The sequence below is a fragment of the Cervus canadensis genome, chromosome 16, assembly GCF_019320065.1.
Source record: "Cervus canadensis isolate Bull #8, Minnesota chromosome 16, ASM1932006v1, whole genome shotgun sequence".
NCBI lineage: Eukaryota > Metazoa > Chordata > Mammalia > Artiodactyla > Cervidae > Cervus > Cervus canadensis.
The window spans coordinates 51,563,081-51,569,481 of NC_057401.1; the positions used below are offsets into that span (position 1 = coordinate 51,563,081).

At 37.4% G+C, this 6,401-nt stretch overlaps 1 long non-coding RNA gene across 2 annotated transcripts; it reads left to right on the plus strand.

Annotated features, from left to right (window-relative positions):
* Window positions 1-1,853: 1,853 nt before the first annotated feature.
* Window positions 1,854-3,791, plus strand: LOC122454398. 2 transcript variants are annotated; one of them, XR_006273378.1, is made up of 3 exons: window positions 1,854-1,867; window positions 2,092-2,278; window positions 3,781-3,791. It is a non-coding gene; the product is annotated as an uncharacterized LOC122454398 (long non-coding RNA). The 2 variants fall into 2 exon arrangements; XR_006273377.1 differs by having other exon boundaries at window positions 1,858-1,867; window positions 2,061-2,278.
* Window positions 3,792-6,401: the final 2,610 nt, after the last annotated feature.

A 6,401-nucleotide genomic window follows, 5' to 3' on the forward strand; every position in this document is an offset into this window, starting at 1 on the left:
TTTTTAGTCTGTGGAAGAAACAGAATTTTAAACATGAGTTTCCTAGTTTGGGTTCTGGTTTTCCAGAAATGATTCTCTAATCTTAGAGATTTGATTTAGAGATACGATTTTATTGCCAATATTGAAGAGGTCATTAGTAGCCCATGTCATGATGTGGCAAACGAGATGTACAAAATATGCCTAACCAGATATCCATAAGAAGTGAGGTTCTGGGTGACCATTTATTTATCACCTTAAAACATTTTAGTCAGATTGAGGAGTAATCATAGGATTGGCTGATTATTCCTAACTGTGCTATAGAATGGAGGGAAACAAAATGATGAGCTCAGGGCTTAAATTCTCAACTCAAATCAGGCATAAATCATTCAAAGCTTCTATTACTTCCCTGAAATAAAGTATTTTCTCTTGTCGTTAATGGGATCAGGGTGACTTCTGTAACAAAGAAAAACAAGCCAGAGTCTCACCCTGTGAGTGACTGAAATTACTGCACAAATTAATTCTCAACTTTACAGAATGTGTTCTATCAAAGTTAGGTAGTTGGAAGGAATGTGAACCTGAAATTTGAAGTGGGTGCATATGATCAGGTTCCAGTGAAGCTGAGGACATTGAACCTTTAAATTCTGATTGGCCTTCTTAGCCAGTAGACATAGTCTTCTTACCAGAAGAGGTTAAGTTCACCTTTGCCTAAAGCATTTGTAGTGGCTTCCCCTGAAGTATTTTCCTTTCAGAGCCCTGCTGATTATCTTCAGGGCCTAACCCTACCATCCCTCTTTGCTTTTTGACATATAAAGGCTCAAGTTCTGGCAGGCTCCAAAAAGTGAGGTACAAAGTGTAACTTATGAAGTGTTTGCTGTGTATTGCACAAAAACTGCATGGTTTTTCTAACTTTTTTTTCTTGTATAGAAATAAGAGGAATACATGTGGTAATGGATATTAATGATGTGGTGTCATGGTAATAAGAATATACAGTTGAATCAGTCCAAGAGTATTGGATTAGCCCAATAAGATGTTCAATTGGTTGGCAGAAACATGGACCCAAAAATAGCCTATAACTAAAAGAAGTTGAAATACTCACATGCCTTGCATACTATTCAGAAAGGCATCTCAAAGTTTAGGGAAATTGGAATATTAGAGAGCATTTTTCATGTAAGATTTCCTCATCCACCCTGGGAAGTCCCAGAGGACACAACATAATTAAACCATGGCTATATATTAAAAAAAAAAAAAAAAAGTCTCAGGGAAGGCCCAGTATTCTTTTTTTTTTTTTTTTTTTTTTTTTTTTTTATTATTTTTTTTTTCAGGTGGGTTTTGTCATACATTGATATGAATCAGCCATAGATTTACACGTATTCCCCATCCCGATCCCCCCTCCCACCTCCCTCTCACCCGATTCCTCTGGGTCTTCCCAGTGCACCAGGCCCGAGCACTTGTCTCATGCATCCCACCTGGGCTGGTGATCTGTTTCACCATAGATAGTATACATGCTGTTCTTTTGAAATATCCCACCCTCACATTCTCCCACAGAGTTCAAAAGTCTGTTCTGTATTTCTGTGTCTCTTTTTCTGTTTTGCATATAGGGTTATCGTTACCATCTTTCTAAATTCCATATATATGTGTTAGTATGCTGTAATGTTCTTTATCTTTCTGGCTTACTTCACTCTGTATAATGGGCTCCAGTTTCATCCATCTCATTAGAACTGATTCAAATGAATTCTTTTTAATGGCTGAGTAATATTCCATGGTGTATATGTACCACAGCTTCCTTATCCATTCATCTGCTGATGGGCATCTAGGTTGCTTCCATGTCCTGGCTATTATAAACAGTGCTACAATGAACATTGGGGTGCACGTGTCTCTTTCAGATCTGGTTTCCTCAGTGTGTATGCCCAGGAGTGGGATTGCTGGGTCATATGGCAGTTCTATTTCCAGTTTTTTAAGAAATCTCCACACTGTTTTCCATAGCGGCTGTACTAGTTTGCATTCCCACCAACAGTGTAAGAGGGTTCCCTTTTCTCCACACCCTCTCCAGCATTTATTGCTTGTAGACTTTTGGATAGCAGCCATGCGCCTGTAATCCCAGCTACTCGGGAGGCTGAGGCTGGAGGATCGCTTGAGCTCAGGAGTTCTGGGCTGCAGTGCGCTACGCCGATCGGGTGTCCGCACTAAGTTCGGCATCAATATGGTGACCTCCCGGGAGCGGGGGACCACCAGGTTGCCTAAGGAGGGGTGAACCGGCCCAGGTCGGAAACGGAGCAGGTCAAAACTCCCGTGCTGATCAGTATTCTTAAAAGGTTTCATGCTTGTTATTGTCACGAGGTCAAATATTTACAGGGGAGATTCTACCATCAAATTGAATCCCTAAATGCAATGGGAATGATGGAAACCCAGGGTTGCAAGACTCAAGTAATGTCACTTAATTGTCAAAGACAAGGTGGGTGTGGCTGCCAAAATGAGCAGTGGAGCCAAAGAAGTAATCTGAATAGCCTAACTCTCAGAGACCCATGACATCGGCAAGCTGAGCATGGTTTCCCTAAAAGTGAAATAGATGGACAGGATACTATTATTACTCCACCTGTGTAAGTGCCATCACCTGTTACTCTTGATTCGCTAACAAAACTTTTGCTTTCACTAGTAGGTACAACAGTGATGGCATTGAACTGGAATGTGAGACAGCAGCCTGGCCACTTGGACTCCTCATGCTTCTAAGGGAACAAAGATGAGTGTTACGCTACTGGCTGGAGTGACTACCAGGAGTAAATCCAGCTTCAGTGGAGGCACAGTGTAAGTAAAGAAGAGTCTGGAATATAGGACATTTCATATCCTGTGAGTAAAGCTAATGGAAAACTACAAGAATCCCATTTGGGCAGGATTGCTAATGGCTCGGGCATCTCAGGAATGAAAGTCTGTTTGGGTCATGCTATCAGGCAAAGACCCACATAAGCATAGGTGTTTAATAAGTTCAAAAGGACTATAGAGAATGTTACAGTACATGACTTTTTAAACTTTCTTTTTTTATATATACCTCAAAGTTCACTTTGAAAATAAAGACAGCTTGAGTCAAAGAACTCAAGTCATTGGCTAAAAATCCTATTACTAGTAATTAGCAGATTCTAGAATATATACCATGATTCCACAATTTCAAAATGTCTCTCTTATCTTAAACTAAACTAAAATAATAAATATAATAACATACCAGAAGTTTAAGATTCATGGCACATTAAAAAATAAGAGGTGATAAGCAGAAAAAACATTGGGTGGAGGGGAGAAAAGAAGCATTTTACATGAGTTGGTATTGCTATTGGCTAAGTATTAGCAGCTGGAACTGACCAATCATGAATTGAATGAAAAAGTGAATGGAAGCCACTACAGGTAATTCAGTTCTCCCAATGGTTTGTCATAATAATCAAAGCATTGGTTTCTATGATGGCTGAATTTAAGAATGAGGACAAACACCAAATTAAAGGAGTCCCCTGCAGAGAGTAGAGTCAGACACCTATTTCACACATTGTTGATTATATGAACAACATATAGCAAAAGATATTTAGAAGAGAAATGGTAAAACATCTTAAAGTCAAAACAGCCTGCTGCTTCTATCAACTCAACTAGCAGAACCTCTAGGATTAGTTATACTCCAGGATTCGAAACCAAGTACAGTCTTTAAGGTTAAGTCTTTAAGAATAGGGGCAACAGTGTAGTTTTATTATTCTAAGGCAATAGTGTAAGCTTATCAAGATAGCAAGGAATGGAATTCATATATTTTTAACTACTCATGGAGAAAAGTTAGTGGGAGAAGTTTTATAGATATATAGAAAAATAAAGGTCTGACGTAGTATTTTACACTTAGCATTAAGTAGCGTTCAACTGTACAACCTGGTAACCAGACTACTCTCTGACCTTGCAAGACCAATTGAATGCAGGTCATGGTTATGTTATCAAAGTCCCCTGGTCAAAAGGTTTCCAAGGAACTTGAAAGATTGCAGGAAGCTACAATTATGAAGTGCTATGCATTCATAAGGGCTTCCCTGGTGGCTTAGTTGGTAAAGAATCCACCCCCAGTGCGGGAGACCTGGGTTCAATCCCTGGGTTGGGAAGATCCCCTGGAGCCCCATGGCAACCCACTCCAGTATTCTCGCTTGGAGAGTTCCCTTGGACAGAGGAACCTGGCAGGCTGCAGTCCATGGAGCCGCAAAGAGTCGGACACAGCTGAGCAGCTAAGCACACATATGTATTCTCTCCAGTCACCTGGATGCGAAGGTTTCTTTGAAATGTTTGCTACTGTTTCTCTGTGCTTTTACCATACAACAAAATCCATTATCCGCATAGTAGTCACTTCCCAGTAATGCTATCTTTATACTTTTTTAAACATATTTTTCCTACAGATATGCTATTGAAAAGCAATGACAAAACAATTAATTACAAAAGAGCTTGTATACGAAGAATCACAGCTTCAAGGATTTCAAGTTTATAAATCATTTTACCTTTTATAACATTTTAATAAGGTGTCTGCAATCATATTTCCATTTTAAATAACTCTAAGTAACTTTCCTAAGATCACAAGCTAACGAGGCAGAACCAGAATCTTGAAGCCACATGGTCTGAGTTCCAGAGGTTCTGCTTTTCAACTTTATCACATCAGTAATTACTTTTCAACCAAAATATTAATAATACTGATAAGATTAAGGCATTCAAGAAAAGACTGTATTAAAGCTGATAATCTTATTCAGGAAACATAAATGGACATTTACATGAGAGCTTTGTTTTATTGAGTACCCATATACCACTATGGAAAATCCCAAATATGAAACTCCAGCTCCTAGGTTCCTGTCAGTGACTTTAACATAAATATCTCATTTTGTTTGTATTAACTAAAATAAAGGGACATTATTTACCCCTGATGATACTGAGAAAACGAATGGTGATTGTCTCAGTGAAAGATCATTTGGATACAATAAATGACACATTCAGGCTGACTTAATAGTAGTATTTCCTTCTGAGAAACACAAAGACATACATTACAAGCAAGATTCTTCAGGCTGCAAACAAAAAATAAAAACTGCCTTCAGGTCATAGAATATCTTTTCCTCATTTTCACCACCTGACTCTTCATTTACGATTTTCCTCTGCCTTTTAGTTTCATTTTTCTTTTCTCCATGGCACCAGATTTTTCTGCTTTGCTGGGCACATAATAGAAGACATATGTCACTCGTCTGGGGGTCAAACATCCCCAACTTAAGGAATTAGGAAACACACAATTGCAAATTTCCAAAACAAAGAAGTTTTTGTTGTTGGTTTTGTTTGGTTTGGAGATTTTTGTTATTGTTTTATTTGTCAGAGCCTATCTCTTATCCAATCAGTTATGACTGGGTAAATAGAGTCACATGGTAAAAACATGGCTGCCTAGAATCACCCAAAGGAGCTAAGACAAAGAATGGTTAAACCTGGAAAATACTTGGATGTTAGTGACTTATTTCAAAGTTAATTCTAAAGAACAGCTTTCAGAGAAATTTCATAACAGAGAGTTAGATATTGAAACTGTATACAAACTCAGGACTCTTTATGTAAACTAATATACTACTGTGCTGAAGATATATCACAGAAAATAAGGTATATGATGATATTCATTTAAAAGAAACAAACAAGTTTTAAAGTATTTCACAGCTGTTATTATGTTTCCTTCTTTTAAATATATCCAGAAGTCTGTGAAAGTAATCTAAGTGGATATTTAAGAAATATTGTCCGTTGTGTACTAAAGTTTCTCATTGTATTTTAGTGTACATTTTCTTACTCCTTACCAGTTGTAATAAAATTAGTGTTTTCAGGGACCAAGAATACAAGATAAATAATTGAATCAGTCTGTTGTAACACAACTAGGAATGTCCCCAAGCTTATTACTCTTGCCTACAATTCCAATTAAATTCATTAAAATGTATTTTAGCTATATAGTAAATTAAGTGGAGAGAAAGAAAGGTAGGAATGTAATTAAACATAAAAATAATATTGTAAAGCAAGACAGATGCATGAACCTCTAATGTTGACATATGTGTTCTGAGTTTCTATCAATCTAAAATTAAAAAAAGATATGTTGAAGTCACAGAAATGGGCAATAGAATTTCAGTAGTGTTTACCAGGGGTTGGAAGTGAGGATAGAGGATGGGGAGATGGGAAAGGCTGGTCAAAGATTTCAAGCTATATGATGAATGCATTTTGGGAATCCAGTGTTCAGTCTAAAAACTATACTTAATAATATCATGCTGTATAGTTGAAATTTGCTGAGAGTAAAACTTAAATGTTCTCATCATAAAACAATAAAAAATTTTGAAAAGAAGTAACCACGTGAGATGATGAATCTGTTAATTAACCTGATTGTGCTACTCATTTCACAAAGTATACATGTCAAATCA